The sequence below is a fragment of the Anopheles arabiensis genome, chromosome 3, assembly GCF_016920715.1.
Source record: "Anopheles arabiensis isolate DONGOLA chromosome 3, AaraD3, whole genome shotgun sequence".
NCBI lineage: Eukaryota > Metazoa > Arthropoda > Insecta > Diptera > Culicidae > Anopheles > Anopheles arabiensis.
In genome coordinates this window covers 22,857,971-22,881,048 of record NC_053518.1, presented here as the reverse complement: position 1 = coordinate 22,881,048, position 23,078 = coordinate 22,857,971, and the positions used below count along the sequence as shown (strand labels likewise).

Sequence of the window (23,078 nt, the reverse complement as noted above, 5' to 3'; positions counted from 1 at the left end):
ATTTTTACAGTAATTAGTAATAATAATTTTTAGTAATAATTTTAAAGATGCACGATACCCATCAAGTTTCACTTCCTTTGTTACTAGCGCCAGTATTGCATTTACATCAGCATCGCGACACAAAAAATTAAACAAGCTTACAATTACTTTAGGCTCAGCACAAACATAGGTAAACAGTCGTTACTACTTTGCCGCATTCTGTCACATGATTCATAATCTTCCCATGCAAAAAACCAAGCATGTACTCTCCGTCTCATACAACTGCAAGCTTTCTTTCGAAACGAAGCATTACAATTTGTCCGCTCTTAGTGAGTGCTTACAATACGGTGGTTGCCTGCCCTGGCTCGCTCAGGCGATAGTGTCATGCCCGAGCGCGTATAGTTAGTAACGACATGTAGCAACAACAGTTTTTACAAGCTCGCTCGAAACGACCAAAATCACAAAACACCATTAGGGTCGGCGAAACGAGTTTCATGTTTGGTGAAAGACGCCACCGTCGTCGTCGTCGTCGTTGCTGGGACTCGTGGAGATCCTATTTTCGCTTAATCCTCCGGTGAAACTTCGTAATGAATTAATGTATTCAGCAGGTTCACCGGGATCAGGCAGAATGGGTAGAGACGACCGGGGGAGCCTGGGCGCCCAGGAACAGGGAGGCTGGCAGAAGTTACTTTATCTTCAATTAAACTTTTTTTTTTTTGACTCAAAAATTTTACCTCATTCTGGTTTGGCTTGACTTTCCCAGCTTTACAACACACACCCACGTGGGCTCTGAGATGAAGCAAAAGAAAACTGAAACACAAAGAGGCACATGCACACACACATACAAAGAAAAAAAACGCAAAGAAAAGTTTCGGCACCGTGCAGCAGCACTCCGGTGAGACGAATTCTTACGGGATTCTTAACCGGTAAGATAAGACCTCAAGAAAGGTACCGCTACCACCAACCAAAGGGACAGCCAAATTCGGCCAGGGGAGGGACGGGGGCTCACTTCACTTTGGGCGAACGGTGTACCAACAACGCGATCGTGCAGGAGAGATTTGGGTGGGCCAAGACGGTTGTTTGCGGTTTTTCGGCTGCGTGTTTTTGTTCCTCCATTGCCGTCACTACATTTACCGAAATGAAAGTTTAAAGTAGTCAACTGAAACACGGACACGGACATAAGGAATGGGAGGGGGGAAAACAGAAGAAAGAGAAAGAAAAGAAATGTCGGAAGGGCAGATTGCGCGAAGGAAAAACCTTGTATAAATTCCCTTTTTCATAAAGTTCTCAACCTTGATGGAAATTCAAAAACCCTACGGACATACCGAGCGGAGGAGAGATGGGCCAGTGGATACAAAATATCATTCCCTTCACTGCCCCTCCTCCCCTCCCCCACTCCCAGGGTCCGGAAATTTCTTTAACCGGGATCACCGGAGCTTGCTTGTCAGCCGGCGGCACTTTTTCGGTTTTGGTACTGCGAAAGTTTCCGCGCAAGGGTCGTGTGATAGCATTCCGTGCATTTTCCACTTGTCTGCGCTCACTATCTTTCCCCTGCGACGGGCCTCAAGACACCAAGCAGGAACGTGGGGAGAAAATGGCTCTCAAAAATCTCTGCGTACGCAAACCGAATCGTGATCGCGGGGTTTTGCTCGAGCTGAAGTCGAACCGAAATCGAAAAACCCTTCACGGGGTGAGGTGGTCGAGCTGTAAAACACACACACACAAACACAAAACTCCGCCGGAGGTATGGGAAACAAATCGATCCAGTTTTAATGTACTTTCGCAAAGTGCAATAAAAATGATGAATAATTAAATTCCAACCCTGCCCGCTGGCCAGAACGATAAGCTGCAAGCCCGGCCGGTTCGATTCCACCACCTGATGAATGGGACGGAGAAGAAGGGGGATTGGTCACAACACTCGCCATTTTCTATCGATACCGCCACACGCTTGGGAGCGTGCTGTGTGGATGGGTCTTTCTAAAACTTTCCACTCATTTAATTGCGCTCGCTAATGCTCGATTTGTTACAGCAAATCGAACAACCACCGACCGCCGATACGGGCGAAGGTGTTTTAAGTGCACCAGCGTGCCGCGCCGTTATCTGCCCGACGCACCCGGGCTGGGCAAAGCAAAGATTTATGGATCGCACCCCGTATCGGGACCGAGAGTGTTGCCGAGCGATTTGCGTTCGACGCTTAACGATTCGACGATGTTCGACACGGACTCCGGACGGCAACGATGGGCTGTGGCTCATGCTCATGGTCGCTCGTAAACGGTGATTAATACCTCACTGAAAGGGCGTGCGTTGAATTGAAATTGCTGTCTGCTTTATGTTTGACATGTGGAAAAAAGGACCTCAATGGACTGGTATTGGATTTCAGCTTAAAATTATTGACTGATGTTTTTTTTTTCTCAGCATTCTGATAGCAAATATAACTTGAATTCAGGAATGGCTGGAACCAACGATTTGTACTTAAAACCCGTTTTACACAAGCTGTACAAAAGGGCAGATTCTCTGAGATTAATAAAAGCCCAGCCTTACACCATCGTTTGTTCGTTTCCTTTTCCGATGGCTTCACCAAACGGTGCGGTTAGACACTTATTCCTTCGCAATGAAATAATTAAACATAACGCGCTGTCATGGTCAACAGTTGGCAGCTCTGGGCTCAAATGCACAACCAGCTCGAAGCGCTGAACGACGCTGAAGTTTTAGTGCGTCGTATCCAGCAGAAGGTTCCAATCGGTGCGCCGGTAAAAGTGCCAGCCGAGTACCCAGAGTCACACAGTTCCCGGGTCGAGGTGGATTGTCACAAAACACTACCATTAGACCGACAAGGTTGTGAAATTAGCCTACACCGTTTCTGGTGCCTCCGACTGTTCGAGCGAACAGACACGATGGTGCTGATGGGGAAAGGTACATTATTTGCCGTAACATCATGTTTACACGAAAATATCCTTTTCTTCGGCACCTCGCGAACACATGGCAGCACTTTGGCGTAAGTGTGTGCGTGTGTGGGTGTGTAAGGTGCTGGGAAGCATTTCCCGTTTCCCGTGCTTGGTAGGGCAAAATCTTTCGACCCAGTGTGGCCAACCTTTTGGGTTTTATAATACCAATGGTGGCAGTAACTCGGGAATCTTCCCGAGTAGCAGCTAGTTTTGCGGGTTGTGCCGGGTAATGACTGTGCCGGTGACGACACCCAACACCATACCCTGTGCCCATCTCTCCCCGCGTGTACGTGTGGTGGAATTAGCTTTTGCCATCAGTTAGTTTCCAGGTTTTACGAGCTGCTTTTTCTACGCAAATATGTTTACACTGTTGTCCCGCTGCTTGACAGTACCGACGGAACGTTTTGAGCGAAGTTTAAGGTCGCCTTAAAGCGATGGGACGGAGAAAGGGGGAGGCGACATTGAAGGTGTGGTAAGCTCGTGTGGGACGCCTTGGGCCGTTTGTTGCGCTCAAAGGAAATAAAGAGGTATGTTTCATGGATGGACGGACACACACACAATTCCTACCAGATTGAAAATGGTGTTGGGGGTTTGACTTTGTTGTTTCGTTGCGGGAAAAGACGAAAATGACAAATGAAATTGCTTTGCATACCACTTTAAAGGCAGCAAGAGGAAGAAAATGATGATTATCACAGAGAAATCAACTCTCAACACACAATGATATTTAACATTCATTTTTATACTTTTAAAAACTCAGGAGGGGGTTCACTTTTTTAAATTAGAGATTTTTTTGTGATTCTAACGTTGTACAACTTGAAACGTCCGTTAGTGGGTTGTCTTGTTAAATAGGATTTTATGTAAAAGTGTTACGGAGTCATCTGACAAGGAAAGAAGAAGTCTTGACAACGCTGTGGTGCAAATTACAGACAGCTACAAATGTTGGACATGTATCATGTTTTAATCAACTTCTTCTCATCCAGTACCTGGCCCGACCACTGCTTCAGTTTGTATATATTATCGCCATAATGCTCTAGTGCTACTTACTTACTACTTATCCGGCGCTACAACCGCTTTGCGGTCTTGGCCTGCCTCAGGAGTGTCCGAAACCGCTCACGGTCTCGCGCCTTCGTCTGCCAGTCCGTTATCCCGGCCTTAATGGCGGACGCCTCCACGCCATCTTGCCACCTCAATTTGGGCCTACCACGCCTCCTCTGTCCTTGTGGACGGCCTAAAAAGACTATACGGGCTGGGTCGTCCGTTTCCATGCGTACAACATGGCCAGCCCACCGGAGCCTGGCGAGCTTAATACGCTGTACGACAGTGAGGTCGCCGTACATCTCATATAGCTCGTCATTATAGCTGCTCCTCGATTGTCCTTCCACACATACGGGGCCAAGTATCCTTCTGAGCATCTTCCTCTCGAACGCGGCTAAGAGGGTTTCGTCAGATTTGGACAGTGTCCATGTCTCAGAGGTGTATGTGAGTACCGGAACTATACAGGTACTATATAGTCCCAGCTTCGTCCGTCCCGACAGGTTCTTTGAGGTGAACTGCTTTTTCAGGCTGTAGAATGACCAGTTGGCAGCCAGCATCCTTGCGCGCAACTCAGCTCAGCTCTAGTGCTAGGCTCTGATTATAACAACAGCACATACATCACTTACTCTATCAACAGGGTAACTAAATCGATGGTACACTCTACTAAAAATTATGGTAAAAACCCCATAATTCGAAATAAAACAATTGAACACCTATGATTGAATGAAGAAAAGTACCGAATTTGAGGTCATAATTTAGTTATTTTGAACAATTATAAACTTTCTTGAAGTTTATTGACGATTTTTTGATAGTACCGGAAATTAATAATAACAATTAAAACTTTTCCGAATTTTCATCAAAACATCCTTCAAATTTCATGTTTTTTGCAATGTTTTGAATTATATTATTGGAAATTATCATGAATATCTCAGATGTAGAAAGTTTGCTTGAGTTAAATGGATTTTACAGAGATACGGCAACGGATATTTATATTAGAAACAATGTATTGCATACAAGAAATGCTTCAAAAACGCGTAATTTCGAACAAAACGATATCTGTGTATTTAGTTCAAAGCTTTCGTTTGTTATTTGAAACAATTTTTACATCATATACTACATTAGTTACTCGTAGTACAGTCGTCAACTCGTACGACTTAACAACATGCCCGTCATGGGTTCAATCCCCAAATAGACCGCGCCGCCATACGTAGGACTGACTATCTTGCAGTGGGGGGGAATCAATTAGTCACTGAAAGCCAAAGCCTAGTGGTACTAGTGGTACAGGCAAGCCTTGACCGACATCGGTTGTTGAGCCAAAGAAGAAGAAGAAGATACTACATTAGAAATCGAAACAATCAAATTCATTGATGTTAATACCAAGAAACCAACTAGTTTTTCAATGATGCTTCCATGATTTATACATTCTTTATAGTCACAAAAGGTCAGTAAACATCATTGGTTTGTGACATCAGTTTTGTTGAATAATTCCAACATTGACCCTGTTTGCAGCAATCAGTATGGATAAAGTGCACTAGCTTATGATGAATTATTACAGCCTTCACTTCAAAAACCATTCTTATACACAAAAAGGTATGGAATGAGAATTGATTCTTCAATAGAATTTTTGATCCATCGCTCTTCTCCAGATAGAAGCGTTTAAGTGCTCGTTTCTCCATTATATGTAATGCTTAAGATAACTTCTCTTCAAAAATGTAAGCTTTGCTTCAAATAAGTAGAATGAGATCAGCAAAGAATCAAGTTTACTAGCAAGGCCATAGAATTATTTACCAATTTCTACATAATGTCAGCATAATTCATGCCCCTACTCGAGTCTTTGCGGCTTTGTTCTTATATTGAGTACTATTAATGGCACCAACACCACCGATGGTCGAAAGCCGCCGAGCACTCAAACAGGTGTGGAACTAGAGTACTTGAGAGGGGGGGGGGAGAGACAGGCAGTCAACGGTGAGATAAATAAATAAACAAGAAAGAAATAAATAAAACTTTGCCCGTCACGCTTCGGCCATGTGTTTCATCAAAAGCCGACTAGCTTACCGAGGCGAGCACAATCGGAAATCCATTAGCAATTAATTTCCGAACCTCCTAATTCAATTCAGACAAAGGCTCCTAATCTTTCAGCTTAATCTCACTTTCGTTTGCGGAAGGTCGCCCCGTCCGATGCCCTCTAATCATCCGCCAGTCATCATTCCAGCCATTCCGATGCGATACCGTGCGGTTAACCAAATAAACGCACAGTGCACGGTCATACCCATTCGGAACGATCATCCTAACTTTGCCACTCATCTTTGTCTGCTATTTGCGTGCGTGTGCCTGTGTGTGGTTGTTTTTTCTTCTCTGCGTGGTTCAGTGAATGTTCGCTCGGTAAAGTATCACAGAGCTTTATGAACCGAAACAGCTACTCCAAGAAATCACACAAACAACTCAGACTCGGCAATTTCTTAGCCGGCATCTTCTTGCCGAACGCGGGTAGCACCACCAAACCGATTGCTGGAACCGTTGGGGGAGTCACAAAACTAAATAAATAAGTAAACAATTCTCTAATCTGATTAGGCGGGTACAAACTTTTCCGGCAAAGTGCGTACGCGCGCGCGCGCCCATGTGTGTGTGTGAGTGTTTGTATAAGCTTTACGATTTTTCCTCCCAGTGCTCGCCGTTTCGCGAATTACGAGCACGACCAAGCGATCCAATTTGAACGCGTGTGCGAGTGGGTGTTTGTGTGCTTTTTGTCAATAGCTTATTAGGTTGAGGTCTTCCTCGAAGCCTCCCCACGTCTCATGCTGCTGCTGCTGAAGGCGATGGTGATGTTGGTCCATCCGCAAAACCATCGCTGATCCTGTGGCATCTGGGCGCTCGAGTGAATCACGATGGAGAAGCTGCTAATCACGCGAGAGCCACCCCACGCGCCCTCATCGTCTTGCGAGAGTTTAATAGTGCTTGAGCGGTGTTGGAGCAGCTTATGCGAGCCGCCGCGTTCATGCAGGTTATATGCTCGTCCTCCTAATCGAGTGTCACCGTTGTGGTATCGGGTGGTATCGGGAGTGATGGCGATGATGAGGCGTGATGGTGCCGTGCCAGTACGATGCAGCAAGGTGCTGATGATGGGCTACAAATTATCTGATTAGGTGTGGTGCAGGGTCGGAGCATGTGTGGATGGAAGCTAATAATAAACAACCACAAACACACACACACTTCAGATCGGCAAAAGGTGAACACCACACAGCACAGCAGAAAAAGTCGTAAAAATAAATATGTTTTCTTCCTCCCCCTAACAGGTTGGAAGGGCACACGATTGGCTAAAAAGGTACCATCGGTGTTTGTCGATTTTCGCTATATTATGGGGCTATAAAAATCAGTCAACAACCGACCACATAAAACACACTTTTCTTTCTTGGAAACAGATGATAATTGGACTTTGAGTGATTGATTGCAAAGAAATCGAACATGAAGGGAATGTCTGGAAGAATGTGGTAGTTTTTTGTTGTAAAAAAAACACTACCAATATGGCGTATTCGTGGAATTGGCAAAAAATGAAATGAACTCTTTTAGCCTTTTTAACTTTTTCCTGGAGCAGTATAAGTTGTTATTGGTACTAGAAAAAACAATCATTTTAGCTTTATTTCCCTGCAACATGACACGCTTAACCGCAGTATGACTTCAATTAAGCTTTTTTTTTGTGTGTGCAAAATTATGGTCGATATCTGAACGATCGAAAAAGGGCATATTTAAACGTGGCAAACAAAACAAAAAACGAACCTTTGCCACCTTACCAAGGTCACCGTGAATGCAAACGATTGCAAATATCTTGGTGCTATTTTTATGCAAACCACCGGCTAACGAACGTTGGTGACCACGTAGCTGTAAGCTTTATGTACGGATCAATTAACATTGATTACTGAGGTGGAGAGTGGTACACTGTAAATCACTCTTGACCTCAGAGCTACAATTAAACAGCACTACACACGAGGTGCGGTAAGGGTGTGTATATAAGGATCGATTTTGTGGTCTTAAACAAAGCTTAAGGTCAACGGGTTGGTAGCCTTCTGAAGGTAAAGTCACGCCTTCTTATTCTAATGAATAGAGCTGAGTTTATGTAAAGCATATAATTGACGAAATAAAAACATGTTTCTTTGTAGGATACATATAATTTGGCGTAAACTTTAAATGGAAGTCGCATTAGTGTAATGCATGAATGAATAAAATCTAATTAATTCAGTAAATGTTTTTAATTATAATTATTATTTTGATATTTTTTGATTAAGTTTGCTTGTGACTAAAATCATTTTATAAAGCTTAATTTAGAAAAAAAACCCGCAAATCTTAGATTTTATGATTACATTACTTTATTCCAATTTTAATCATAATGCAGTCGAATGCAGTACTGGGCGCCTCCATCGAGTTCAACCTTCGCTGTGAAAAACCCCCGAAATACTTTGACTGTGCAAAAGCGATAGCTCATTTCACTTATTTCACTCCATCTTACTCAGCCAATTGGTTGACTATTGTTGCCAACCTTCCACCATTGATTCCATTGAAGGCGGCACCCCGGGAACAGTGCAAAGTGAGATACACCACGCGAAACCAGCCGAGGAACCAAATGTTACTTTCATTCCTGTTACTCTGGGGCGCCCTGCCAAATGTTCCCGCACCTCGAAATGACTCGTGCACGTGCTCCAAAATTCAGCACTAAGTTGCATGTTTAATTCACTGCCATTTGCCACGCAATCCATTCCAGCGACAGCTTTTCGGTGTGCACTGCATTCACTGTTGCCGTGCCGGTGCGCCACCAGGAATGTTCGCATTGTCACCTACGAAAAGTGTCCCGTTTTTTTGTTGTTACCCCTCCACCAGGTGTCATTTCATGCTAACGCTGGCGTTCTGAAATCAATTTGCCTAGAAAATGAATTCCAAGAACCGCCTCTACCCGGTTCTGCCGTGTCGTGTCGGGTCGTGCCGGAGAGCGCGCGGACCAAGTGGCGGACCGCACGTTTTCCGAATTTGTCACGAGGTTCGCATGCAAAACGGGGAAGGGTAAACGGGGGTGGGAGGACCCGCTTTTAACAAGGCCCCGTGATTTAAAGTTTGCCTCGGAATATTTCTAATCCAGCGCTCCGGAGCTTAATTATCGTGCCATGATGCAATTATACAATCATGCAAATATGGTTTCGTCGTGTCGTTTGTGTGTGTGTGTGTGTGTTTACCGCACTCAGACATGGACCACCAGTTACGGCCCCGGCCAGTTCCTTTGTGAGCGTTAGCTGGCCTTCCTTGTTAAGCCGTTCGCTTTGGCTTTGGGAGTATTGAGATATTTGCTTTGCATTAATGATTATCTCCATTTCGAGCCAGTGACTTTCGGGGGGGGGGGGGGGGGGATGTTGGGCGGGGGTAAGAATCGTTAAATAATTGCTTTGACCGTGCTGTTCGCTATTAAGCGTCGGTGTGATTATAATGGAACGGGCTTTTTCCCGTTCAAATTAAAAAGTTATGCAGCCGAGTGAGCTGATGCACTTTTTGTACATAACCTATATATGGTACGAAGCGAAGCGTGGAACATTTAATGTTTCTGAGAAGAATGAGAATCGGTTTATTTATCATTTTCCTTTTGTTCGGTTGAATTTGTTTGTTTTTTTCCCCGTAATTTTGTATAAAATAAGCCATAGAAAGCATTAAAATTATCAACCAGTACTTTGTTGTTTCCAATCTCACCAGACTAAATGGACCTAATCGATCGATTGTGTTTGTTTTTTAAGGCGCTCACGTTTGTTTGAACACGCTTATCGCTCATTACATGCTGCGACTGTTTTTTGCTTCTTACTGCAATGACCACAATCAGTTTCCATTTTGCTTTTACCACTGCACAACATGTAGTTAAATGGGCTCGTTTTTATTGTGTGTGTGTGTCTCTCTTATTTATAGAGCCAGTTTATTTGCAGGCGTAAGTTTATTTGCACGGTGGTGCAAAACGTGGAGGCAAACAAACTTCCCCTCTATTTTTGTTTGCAGATCATCCACACGCAAGCTACCAATTTAGGACTGCTGCAGAGTTCAAATGCCTTAACCGAAGGTCAGTATTTATTTGTGTGCAAAGGTGTGCAAATAATCGTAAATAAATAGAGCTGGTTGCTTTTTTTTCGTTTCTGGTTTGCGGATGGTTTATCGGAAGAACGGATTAAAATAGCCACCTACAACTATTTTGGTGGTTAAATTAATTACTTTGGTGTACTGTGAGTGTAGCTACTAAATTAGACGACTCGTAGTAAAAGGGCTGGACATGTTGAAAGTATTGTAAAAACATCCCTGCACTGTTGTTTCATTGTTCACAACGAAAAAAAAACAATTATTCGACCCATGTAGCAAACTCACAATGTAAAACTTTAGCCACTCGCGCAAACGTTCTGGTAATATCAATAAAATTAGCATGCAACATGTGAGCACGTGAGCAGCTACAACACAAAGTTGTTGTGCTAAAACATTGTTTTCGTTTACTCACAGCCACACCCTCCGACTCCACCCCCCCTGGCCCCCCTGACGCAGCGAGTGACACAGCTTGTACGTAGCGTAGCGTAGCGCTCGTCTGGACGGCATCAGTTCACACCGCGTCCCATCCTAATGGGCTTGCTGTATCGTTGTTCGTATCCCAAAATGCTGCGTACCCAAGCACAAACACACACACCCACACACATGGTCACATGTACAGCTATCGCGGTTGGCGGCTGATAGCGATCATCATTTTCCCCGGGCCAGAAGCCTCCCGGGAGTCGTTCGGGGGCGTTATTTATGCACTCCAGGGGAAAGTGTGTCACGCTTCTTAGTTGCTTCCGGGCGACGGCAGCCGCGGCTTGCACCGGTGGCCCAAGCAAAGATCCCAAGATAATAGTGTGCGCGCTGTGTGGTGGCTTCCGTGATGTGTAATGTTTTTTTGTTGTTGTTACTTCTCCTTCGCCGTCTGTCGCTTCGTCTACGCGTGTCGCATTGATGGTGGATTTTCCGTGCGACGATTAGTGTGCATTTGCTTCCGCCCTTCGGCTGCACGTCCAGCACCGTCGGGTGGAGTGGAACACTTAACGGGATATACAAATTATAGGTGTTACTGGTTGTTGCCAGGCCCGGTCCGTCCGGCTTTCACTTCAAACGGACGGCGCTGTGCTGTGGATGTGAAGCTCAAACAGTCTAATCGTACACTTAGTGTGATTAAATATTTGCATACCCAGAGGTCCCTAGAGCTTGCAGCAGAATGGGGACAGCATTTGCATGCCAAAGTAGCCGTGGGGTTCAATTGTTTTAAAGGTGTTTCGATAAATCAGCTTAATGGCTTCGAACGAAGCACAATTGCATCGCAGTGTGTTTATTAAGCTTTTGAAAGTGTTTTTGCGATAATTAACACCAATTAACCACTTGTTTAAAGTAATAAGACCTAGTGGAAATTATGTTTTCAAAACAAAAAAAGGGCAACAATCGGTGCGAAACATCAATCGATAATTCCCAGCAATTTGAACCATTTTTCTTTGCTCATTTTCTCATTTAAAAGATCTGTGTATTTGTGCGCAGTGTGGAAGAGAAACTACTATCAATAATTAAAGGCACAAACTCCGCATTAAAGCAAACCGGCATTTTCTCGAGCCCTAATCTAATACACGTATTGTGAGCTTAATTCGAGAAACTAAACCAAGGCCAGCATCATTATTAAACTCAACCAGGCAGGCTACGCGCTCGTTTCGCTCAACCTTCCCGTGCCCGTTTCACGAAGCACGAAGCAATGCTAAGCATGGCCCGCTGCAGGAATATTTCCCGACGTTGTTGGCCCGGAATGCACGGAAACACGGGTCGGGATTCGCCCGCAGGATAGCTGTGCATCCTTTCCGTACGGTGCATTCAGCTCAGCTGTTTTGGCTGGCTGGCGAGTTGCTTACGAAACACACACGCGCCACGTACTGACGGAATGTTTGCCCGAATGTTTCACCTACAGCAGCGCATGCATGCGTCGCAGTCAAACATAAATAGAGCAAATGCCGCACACTCTTGTTGCGACCGCACTCGTGAACACCCGCCAACCCGCAACTGCCTCGGGATGGGGGGCGGGGATGAGCATTTGCCGCGTTTATGCGTTGCTCCAGTGCGCCAACATCTCCGAGCAGGGGGACCGTGCACGATAAAGAGTGAGAAATTAAAGAAAAATATTTTCCCAGATGAAGAAACTGCCGGTCGGGCACACCAAAACGGGAGCGTGCATTCCGTTCTAAAGCCTCGGGTTTGGGGTTAGGTTGTTTGCACAGCGGAGTGTTTCTCGAGAAGAAGCACACACACACACTGTTCAGGTAGCGGCAAAAGACGCTGCTAAGCGCAACGCAGCGCAACTGTCTTTGATTCGTGATGTTTTGAGAGCATCTTCAAGGGAAGCAGCAAATTGGCCTTTTGCACAGTTTGGAACTACGGAGGCACGGAGAGTTTTAAGAAAAGCAATGATTTTCTTGTTTGATGCTGGCACGAACATTGCTGTGTCTGATGTTAACTGACACTGTTTATTCTTACTGTAATGGTTTTTAACAAACTCAGCTTCATTTACCTTGCATTTTAAGGTAAAGTTAAATAAAATACGTTTAATTATAAATTGAACTTTATTGATCAAAGGGGATCAGAAAGAGTAAAATTAAACAATCAACCCACTCAACAGATGAAAAATTGGATTACATTTCCCATTGACCTGATCCGTTTTGTTTTCCCTATCGCTTCTCGTTACGTGCACTGCTTCGATGGCCCTGCACGCTGGCCCGTGTGAATGGTTTCCGCATGTTTCCAATAGCAATATCACTCCAATAGGTACTCACGCCCAGGATCAAACAGTTCCCCAAACGGATACTAACAAGAATTTTACATTGTATCGTCCCGGTCCCGTCGATATCACTGGTTCGATTACCCGCTTCTACCTGGCGCTTTTCCATTCGATAGAGCAATTGTAGGTGGCCCGTAAACGGTTATACCTTTGTGCTGCCAATATTCCACGAACATTTCCGCTTCTCACATTCCTATTTGCGTTAGGACATCGATATGAGGTTGCAGTTTATGTAATCCGTTTTGTAATTTCATGTGGAACATTTGGAACACAATTGATAACACATTCGTATTGAAGTAAATTTTCATTCGTTACAATAATATGGTTATGAAATACAACAACAGAGAAATTTCTTTTTCCTTGCATAACCACCCACAAAGTCATATCCTGAGAGTGTAGATGCACTTGACTTAGTTACTAAATTTAAACAGCCAAACAGTTCGATTTTTGTACCCAAATTTTGAAAAGATCATTCTCCACGCTCAAAAATCTCTTCCCATAATCCTATGCTATCATGGCATCGTTTCGTACAAAATAGCATTCAAAAATCGTTCAGCAGCCAGCTCCACAACGCAACCCGGGGAAAACGGAAACGCTTTCCTCACTTTCCATTTGCCTGAAACAATCTCCATTTTTCTCTGCTTAAGCACGGGAAATTCTCAATGTCACTCAATCAACACTGATTGTAGATTGAATTTTGCAAACAACAATAAACAGAAATAGACTCGGCGCTTCCGGAGCAAAGCCCCTATTGACAAAGAAGCTGGCACTACAGTTGCCCTCAAGTAAAAGAAACAAGTACAGCAACAACCAAAACAGGAATGAACAACGGACGAAAACCGGCACCAGCAGTCAGTAGCGAAATGAAAAGCGAGCAAAATATGAAACGGCAGCCCGTGCTGGCACTATTTCAAAACTCTAACCTTAAGCCAGCGGTGCAGAGCGGTACAATCTCTGTTGCCGCGACCGCAGCACGGGAGACCACGCTCATCGAATGGCAAATTGAACAGCCTCGGAAACGGTTGCCCGTACTTCGTAAGTTGCTTCGCCCGGGGGAGAAGATATGCTAAAGCGAAACCAAACAGGGCCACGCGAGCACATCCAGCACAAGACAAATGGAGCCAGCACGCAATTGGTGCTCCTGGATGCCCGTCTCTTGGCTGTGGTCCGCATTCTTGTGGTGGAAGATTCGGCTCCCGTGCCCAACACACACAGCGCACACAGAGCGCGATCGTTCGACGTTGCGCGTGTATCCGGGGCCAAACATTAAGCCATCCCCAGGAAACATAAACGAAGCGCTTTTGTGTGGTGCTGTTAAAATATGACGCTCAAGACACGCACCACGATGGTAAGGTGAAAATTGGGGCCCTGAAAGCTTTAGCGGCGCACAACACCGATTTGAGCTGACCAAATTTTCGCATCATAAGACATTAAAACGTTTTTCAATTCCCTAAAACCAGCACAGACGCCCATTGGCTATCTTTAAATCAAATGATGAATGATCCGAACCTTTTAGCCTAACCGATACTTTATTGACGGTCTTTAAGGTGTGGAAAGTGTTGGTAAGTTTGCTCGAAACAGGCAGTAACAAAAAAGGAAAACAACCGAATAATTTAAACATGTACATCCAGTGAAGTGGAAGCAAACTTTTAGCCCAATCCCAAAAGTGTCGTAAAAGTAAAAAAAAGAGGACCATGGGCAGTCGCTTTAGCCGCTGTGCTTTTTCTTTCTGTGCTCTGGCACACATTTCTTCTAATCCCCTTTGGCGGAGGTCTATGGGTCAACATGTTTTTACGAATCCTCCGGCGGCTAAAAGGGGTAAAATTATGTGATTTGGGTCGAAGACGTCCGTTGTCATCAACTTTTTACCGTAGGTTAGTTTTTGTTAGGATTTTTCGCCGTTTCCCAGCAGTGCACACCCTTGGGCTGATTGCTTTCTTGGGCCGCGGAATTTCCTTCCGACCACTCCGCTGCCACACCCGCTGAATGAGATTGGGGCCCAGGTACTTTAAATCAAAAGCTGTTGCGTCGTGCCAGCGACAAGAGTTCTGCACGAGCGGGAGAACACAATTACGGGAGAGTCAGTTTTCATCTCAATAAAATTAATGACACGCTCCTTGACGACACTTTGAGCCGGGGGCTGTGTAAATGAAGTAAATTTAATATTGACTTTGTTACTTGCTGGGTGGTTTGCCTTTTTTTGTTGCCGAACGTCGAAACAAATGCCCAAACGCTTTCGTGGGTGGTTGATTCACTGATGAAATTGTCAATGAAACAAGAAAAAGACGTGCCGGCACGAAGCCACTTCGCAAATGCGGGTCGCATTAGCGTCAGGAGCGTCCGGGTGTACTACAGATGGCGATTGTTTGGTCGTTAGAAGGCGGCGCGAACACGAGGCGAACAAATCGGCAACAAGATTTATTGTTTTCTGCCGGTACACTGAGATAGCGGGGAATAATTGAATGAAATTTAAAGAAGTGTCATTTGGAAACCGTGGCCGAAGCGTTGGGTCGTTGTAGCGTAAAGCATGTTTGATAAGTCAGCCCTAAAGCGATGGTTCAAAGGGTAGTACTTCAATCCACTACGCGAAACAATCGGGAATTTGGTAGGTTGAGTCAATTGTTTGAATTAATTTACAGCACGATAGCATTCGGCAAAGAAGTGGCTCCCTGGCTTTTTAATGGAGGTTCAAAAGTGCTTCAGTTCTGTGGCGATCCTTTATCAACTATACTTACTATCCGATCGTGTATTATGTTTTACAATGCATTGCAGAGATTCGGAAAACCTGTAATCAATCCTAAACATATAATTGCTTTCATTACATAGACTCTAACAACAATAGTCTTATTAATTAGTTTAAATTTATTTGCTTAATATATTATGTCCTTCAAAAGGTTTTCGAGTACAGCATTTGTTAGGTCCTCGTTATACATCAATATTAAATAATAAATAACCATTTTTTCATTTTTCATATTATTAATTTGATGAGGTTATCAATCGTTGGTGTTATATGCAATTCGTTGTTGACTATTTATGCAAAAACATCCTTTTTTTAAATCATTACAATTATTTAAATTCATTCTCAAGATCGTCGATGATTCCAAATTACGCTCAGTTTGGAGTTGTTTTCATACCAAATTCAAATTCATGTTCTTTAGTTACTATTTTTTCTTAATCAAGATAAAATATGTTTCGTTGTTTTGAATTCAGTGCTTCTTTTTCAAAAGCGTCTAAATTCTGTTCCATTTCAAAGACGGTATTTTGGATTCTATGTGTGGTAGGGGAAGCGATGCTACAGTTTGTTTGTAAATGTCTTTAGCTGTAGGATTAATTGTATATTTATCACTTCTATCACAGAGTTTACAGCTTAATAAAAAAAACAATCCACTTGTTTATAACAACCGTCTTTTTTGAATAGACATCGCTGTCTAGCACTTGATCACATGCCAGCTGGTGTAAGCTACACAGTACATTTTTTAATATATTTTATTATTCTGGAGGAACGCGTAACAATTTCATGACATAATTTTCATCTTCGATTGCAGATTTGGCACAGTTTGTTGTGGTTGTTGCAGTTTGTAACATGGCAAGTTGTTGTATTTTTTCCTATGACAATCCAATTGGCCATATAGTACGTTTCACGTTTCGTTTGTTTCATAGGAACATTATTTCCATTCATATTGCATTCATAGGAAATACAAAAAGGGTACATTTAACGCACAAAACAAAAATTCAATATACACCATTGCATGCAAACTCACTGATCACGGATTACGCAAAACAGATTGCGGCTTGATGTAAAAATATAATAAGCCACAGAATACAACGTTTTTATTATGTTGTAAATGATTAACCCTTTTCAAGTTTCCCACTGTGGTATCATGCTTTAAATACACTACAAAGCAAAACAACACGTTTGTATGCGTGTAAATGCTTGATAACTACATGGCAGACATCTGCCACTTCACAAACCACAATTGGACGCTTATGCTGATCGATCGATCGAGTTAGGTCCTGGGATGAAAGCAGGTCGTCATAATAAACGCCTCTGCTTTTTGAGCCTACCGCATACAGCTCTGTGGAGATGCGTGGAGGGGAAAAACACGTGTAACAAAAAACCATCCCAGCAAATATCAGTGCGAGAAATGATATCGCATTATCGATGCGACCCTTCGTTGTGGGTCGATAAAGCACGGTGGAAAACGATGTTGAAAATAAAGAAATCACTGTGGAAAGTGTTGAATGAAATATCATGCATCATGTTCACGTCCATGGAAAAGCTTACAAAAGCGTGGTGTTTTGCACAGGAAGGATTAAAAATGCCACATGGTCGGCTCCCTGTGGTGAGTCCGATATGAATCGAAAATGATGGTTTCATTTTACTTTTTGCTTCCTAACGAATGTTTTACTAAATATAGGCTAACAATTAGTGGTCACGGTACATTATTAAATATTTTAAATAGCTGAAAGTTCTATCAAAATTCAAAACTATAGCATTACTTCTAAATTAAAACACAATTCCCAACGCACAGTATGATACACTTACCAAATACTTTCATGGTAAAATTTGTCTCTTTCAACACCCAGTACCCAGCGAATGTGTGTCATATTAGCTCATCCTTAAAGCCGCGAAGCGAGCATTGCACGCAAATCGTGGTCGCCCCGATGCCATCGATTATTTAAGCCACCGAGCCGCGTGGCGAAAACTTACGCATACAGCGCGCCACGGCCACCGTTTCCGGGCGCGAACGTGTTCCACCGTCCACCGTCAGTCGGTCTAAATCTGGTAACGGAGCGCAAAAATATTCCAAAATGTCATGCAAATATTTTCACTGCTTTATACATATTTATAAATGTGTTCGCATTGTTTGTTTATTTATATTTTCATTCCGCCCAAAGCCGCATGAACCTTGAATCCGCGTACGTGTGTGCACATGAGCTTCAAACCGCCGAGGGGTTTCGCCGTGAGGACAATCACGTGACAGACGAAAGCACCGACCGGTGCTGATGCCTGTGAATTGTGTTTATGTACACAGACTTTATGTATTGCCTTTTTTTATTTTGGCTGCGTGTGTGTGTGTTCATGGTGCTTTTGTGGTTCGTTTTTCGGGTGGGACAGCGTGCTTGGGTGTGATACTAGTTATTTTTGTTGATTTTGATGTTGTTGCTGCTGCTGCTGTTGTGCTGCGAACGCAGCTGTATTTGTTATTAGTGTCTGCGTTGCAAACGGGTTTGGCTGAGGGGGGGGGGGGGCCTCTACCGTCGCGTACACATGCAATCATTAACCGACGTTTCAGGACTTTCAACAAAGGGTTATTATGGTTGCGTTGCGATGATGAATGGCTTAAAGTTCTAGTCAGCAATATAGCGACGTTGGCAGTTCTGGTCTACAACAGGCTAACAAAGCACGAACACAGCAGAGGGTAAGTTCCATCGTGGAAATAAAACTCAAAATTACAGAAAATATAACAGGTTGATCATACATTAGATAATTTAATAAATGAAAAAGAATTTTGAAAAAATGTTAAAAAATCATAAAAAAGAAAAGAAACACAAAAAACGATTGAATCAAATCTTCAATTATTGAATAATATTGTAGTAATGCCTGAATGTATGCAATTGTTATTATTTCCACAACAATTTGCCTTTTACAAATAAAACGTCCTCCGCTTGCTGGATTGGCTCTCGAGCGTTAGCTTCTTCAACATACACGCTTGAACTCCTTCACATCTTCAACCGGCGTAAGCTCCAAAGCTGAAGTGTTGAAAGATTTGAAAAGCGTAGCAAAAACCAGAACACTTTCCGGCATTTTGGGTAGTTTGCAGGGCCGCAAAACATTTGCCGCCCGGCTGCAAGAGGATCATGGCACCTTTGGCACGCATCCCTATCCACTTCAAAGCACAAGCCGCTGATAAACACACCGGGTAAACTGGTAAGAAAACTCTGGAGGCAGAGCAAAACAGAACCGGTTTTCCCCCCACTGCACTCCCGTAGCATTCTTTGCATCGTTCCGTTCCATTTGATGGTTGTATCTTTTGCTGGGCGGTATAACCCCTTCCAATGGTCACCGTTTCGTCTTCTTTGTCTTGCCTGCTATCTCTCTTCAGTCAAGACATTTTTTAACGGAAAAACGGAAAGAAAAGGACGCACAACAACACAGCAGGAAGATGACAAAACCGGTTAGCTTTGTTTTCCGTAACTAAAAGCATCAAACCATTTTCACTCACCCCCTTCCACTCGGTTTGTATCCGCGGGGCTTAGCACGGGTTTCCCAGCTTCCCATTTTTGTTTCTTTGTTTTATTTCTATTCGCTGCTTTGTGATAGCGTTCGAGAAACGTTCGTTCCCTTCGTTTGATGTTGCCGGAATGGAAACAAAAAGAACAACCCAGATAAGCAGGTGGCTGGCTGGCTGGCTGGCTGGCAGACGCCTGGCAGTGTATTGCCAACCATTCCATCCTCCCATTCCCCAAACATCACGGATGGATGGAAAAGGATCAAGTTTTGCCCTTTTCCGTGACAATGTTTGCCGAAAGAACCGAAGCAAGAAGATGTTACCTGAAGCAGGCCGATCCAATGGAAAAGGGGAACAGATAGCACTGCTAGAACTTGCTGCACATTACATAAATTTGCTTTTATTCCCATGTTGTTTGCCCACCCGCCCCCAGTGCCGTAGCTTCCGTGCCAATTCTAAACTTCGACCGGACCATTTATAACCGTGTAGGGCAATTCGGCGAAGCAAAGCCGAACACCGGAAATGGGTCGGACTAAAAGTGCAGCGTGGCTTTTTTTCGCTCCCTGCCCGTCCGTCACTGAATCGGTGGGATTATTTTGTATTGGAATAAACAAACCAGCAGCACGGCGGGGCATGAGTGCAAGTGGCGCCGTGTCGTCTTCATGTCGTCGTATATTTCAACGCCCATTTTCCCACCTTTTATTTCAAACCTACACCGTGGGAACGTATATCACGTTTCGCACCAGTGCCCAGTGTGTCCGGGCACCCGACGTCCCGGGTGCTTCCCGGCGATCGGAATCACCTTCTTTATGGTGCATTTCAATATTTCATTGGCCATACTTTACCCCGTTTTTACAGCAGCTAATGTAGCTCACAAAAACACAAGACTGTTGGCACTGTTGGGCGGGTTTTTTTGTTGTTGTGTACGGGATATTTGCTAATAATGTATACGCTATGGTCTGGATTTGATGGCCGGTTTGGGCAAAACCTGGGGTTTTTTACGAGACAGTTTGATGGAGACGCTTGGTGATGATTATTTACTGTGATGAGCGCGCACAGCAACAAACAGTTTTGAAGGTGTGATTACGGGCTAGTTTGCTGGTGCCTAAAGTAGTTTAAAGCTATTTTTATAGCTTGTTTTGGATTATGTGCTGTGTATTAGTGAATATAAAATCATCTGCATTAATGAGTTGAGGGTGTTTGAAGTGCCAAACAAAATGTAATGCTTTTATTTATTTATTTATTTATTTGTTTGTTTAAAAGTTTGTAAAACATCAGTCGTTCAAAGCTGCTTGGTGGATTATTTTAACGTAAAAATCATTAATTTTGTTCGTATTGTATTTAATGTCTCTTCTTATTTCTTTTTGATATATTAACCGTTATTATTCTTCATTTTGTGTACATAGTATTACTAAATACTATCAATTATTTTTCCAGATCCTTTAACAAATTTTTATAGCATGCTCCTTAACGTTTTGAATTTACATTGAAGCGTAATCTTTTTTCTAGAAACAGGGTACGTAACGTTTCTGTCTTGCAAGGTTTTTTGAGCTAAAAGATTTATTACAATTTTGTATTGGAAAAGGATGCAGGCAGCAGTCGCATCTCGTAAAAATTATGCTAAAAAAGTTCTACTATACAATCATGACTAGTTCACAAAGATAAAACGTTGTGAAATATCAAATGATATTCAAAACTCATATGTGACATTTGTAGAAACTCAGACACTGTAATCTGATTCATGTTCGAAAACATTTGTTTATTTGTTAAGTTAATTTATTTATTTTTTTATTTTCATTTTTTTATCTTATCAATATAAAACTTTTATATTAAATGGAACCAATTCTTAACAGCATTTCACATTTTTTGTCTCTAGGGTATCCTTTTTTGCCGGTATGTCAACTGTTTTGTTAAAAATTTATAACGTTATGTCAGAAACTGTGTGTTAAATAATTCGATTCAAGTTAAGTCATGAATAATTTAGTTGATGTAATTATAAAATATAAAGAATGTTATTCCAATTTTTAAAGTTTCGACGGAATAAAAAAAGAATTGTGTGCATTGCGAGTGATAATAATGTCTTAATTTTTTAAAAAAATTATCATTAGTTTTAAAAACAATTTCACGTTATTAGCAGTGTTTATTCAATGTAAAATAAAAAAATATCATGAATCTGCTAAATTTATTAGTAAATTTTTCATTATTCATACAAGAGTAAAAAATTATTGACTTATAGACTAAAACGAAACGTTAAAGTCAATAATTGATAGGTACTGTCAAAATTTGATCCCTTAGAAGCTAACATTGTTACATAGTGTCAAAAATTGATACCTTAGAACCAAAATTAACTGAAAACTACTGTAATGAAACATTATATACCACAAGAGAAGAACTGTATTTAATAATACATTTTAAACACCCTACTGCATGTTCTCTGGAGTACAATCTCCAATTTTTAATGTGTTTTTTTGTGAGCAATTGACGTCACCGAAATCAATCAAACCGAAGTCGGGAAATAATGCAAACAGCCAGCAAAATTCATTTCCTTTGACTAATTTCACGCACCAATAACCGCTCCCATCCAGCAGCCCCAGCGTATGACGTAAGCAGCGAACGAATCAATAGTTATATTTATATTTTTAACCTCCGTGTTTACCCCATTCCAAAATGCCAATTGGTACACATTTGCCAGCGCAATGCACGACAACCTTCCATCCAGGCGAACCGGCGCGTAATTCGACATTTTTAACTTCGACAAATACGGAGCACGGGTAAAAAGGGCAGCAGTCACCACACTTTGCTCAAGAAATGATTCGTATTCATGTGTTGCAACAACATCGATCAATGCTCGGTGCTCGGTCGCAACGTGTGCCCTCTTTGACGGTGAAGCGAATAAACAGTGCTCGGCTATAGTCATGCCTTCAGCACTCCTTCACTGGCAAGTATGCCCGGGTCGGTGGGTCGAGGGGGCAGGGGGCTGCGAGGTAAACAAATAGAGAGTCAAACCATGGCCGGGCGCTTCCGTCCGTGCACAGGAAATAACGAGTTGTCACCACTCGAGCACACAGGTTTGGTTTGCACAAATTGCGGTCTTCCATTTTTGCCACTTCGACATATTGATCGTAATGATGCGCCATTTCAAACCACACCTCAGCCGGGAACCGAACCGGACTGCCTCCCGAGATAAGACGGCAGGTGGGTCGGCACCGCCCTGTCAAGCTCTGGCCAGCTCTGACTTTCGCCCAGATATAATTTGATTTCTCAGCAAAACTACAGCCATTTTTACCCCACCCGCTTCCCCACACCGCACTGTGATAAGCCATATGAGTGGAAAAGGTGCAAGTGCCCCATCACGGAGATGATTCAAACAAACGGACCCGTCACGCTAACAAGACTCTCGAAAAAGGGAATCCAACACTTACGGTACGCGCGCAAGAAAAGGTGTGGCGCGCCAAGCGTGTGACGCCACCGACGCTCTGTTCTGCACAAGTCAATAAAGGTGGCTGGCGAGGAGAGGAGGGCAAGGAGTGCTACAAACAAAAAAAAAATCACAACATTACAAAATGTCAAAATAAACAATCCCAATCCTCTTATTTGCAATGTTACTTGGAAATGAAAGCAAACGAACGCTCAGCAAAAGAGTGCTTCCTCGAGAAGGTTTGCAGACAACCAAGGAACGAGGTTTGGCCATTCAAAGCAAACGAAACGGGGTTGGGTGGTGTGGCGGTAAGACCGTGCACAAAGTAGTGCCAAGCCAAGAACAAGAAAGGACCGGCCACAGAAGGAGAGGGCCAGAGCAGGGCCGCGGTGGCCAAGAACAAGCAAGAAGTTCGTGCTAAAACGAACCCCTCAACCGAATGAGCCCAAAAGTGGGCTCCGTGTGTGTGTGTGTGCCTGTATCTGTGCAGTGCTGAGTTGAACCTACTTTTTCACAGTTACACAACGAACCATGAAGTTGAGATGTACCCCTGTGTACCTCAGCTTCCCGTTCTAAACCCGTCCGGACCGCCGGAAGAACCGGGTGCAAAGAGGGCACTT

At 43.2% G+C, this 23,078-nt stretch overlaps 1 protein-coding gene across 3 annotated transcripts in view; it reads right to left on the bottom strand.

Annotated features, from left to right (window-relative positions):
- Window positions 1-23,078, bottom strand: part of LOC120902166 (protein artichoke) — a 97,845-nt gene that overhangs the window by 37,802 nt on the left and 36,965 nt on the right. The window lies entirely within an intron of this gene.